A 747-nucleotide genomic window follows, 5' to 3' on the forward strand; every position below is an offset into this window, starting at 1 on the left:
AATATTTCTGCAAATCATTTTTACCTCTCATATGAATTTCCCCTGGGATATGTGGAACCTGGTATGGCGTGCCATATAATATTTCATAGGGACTGATGTTGTCCCTTCTCCTTGGCTGTGTGCGGACTCTCAGCAAGGCTAGAGGCAGGGCTTGAACCCATGTCATGGATGTCTCTTGACAAATCTTGCAAATCTGGGTTTTGAGGGTCCCGTTCACGTGTTCAACTTTGCCACTTGCCTGGGGCCTGTATGGTGTGTGCAGGTCCCAGGTAAGTCCCAAAATCCTGCTAACTTCCCCAACCACTTTGTTGCAATAAAATGTGGTCCCCTATCTGATGACATTCCCAAAGGAACCCCAAATATTGGTATTATATGATTGAGCAAAGCTTTCACTCCTTCTTTTGCTGTGTTGGTGCGACAGGGGAAAGCCTCAGGCCATCCACCGATGGTGTCAACCAGTACCAGTATATACCTGCATCCCTCTTTGCATGGCATCTCAGCAAAATCTATTTGCCAATAATTTCCCAGGAGATCTCCTGTTTTTGTCATTCCTAACACAACTCTCTTGCTTGTGTCAGGGTTGTTTTTACAGCAGGTTTCACACTTGCTTGTTACAGATTGTACAATATCAGTCATCCCTCTCCCTATCACTACTTTCCTCAAATGTTTTAAAAGATTTTCTGTTCCCCAGTGGGTACTTTCATGCTCTCGTTGGGCTATTTCCCGAAGGATCAGGGGTGGAACTAC

Source organism: Corvus brachyrhynchos, unplaced genomic scaffold (genome assembly GCF_000691975.1).
Source record: "Corvus brachyrhynchos isolate BGI_N302 unplaced genomic scaffold, ASM69197v1 scaffold671, whole genome shotgun sequence".
In the NCBI taxonomy this organism is placed as follows: domain Eukaryota; kingdom Metazoa; phylum Chordata; class Aves; order Passeriformes; family Corvidae; genus Corvus; species Corvus brachyrhynchos.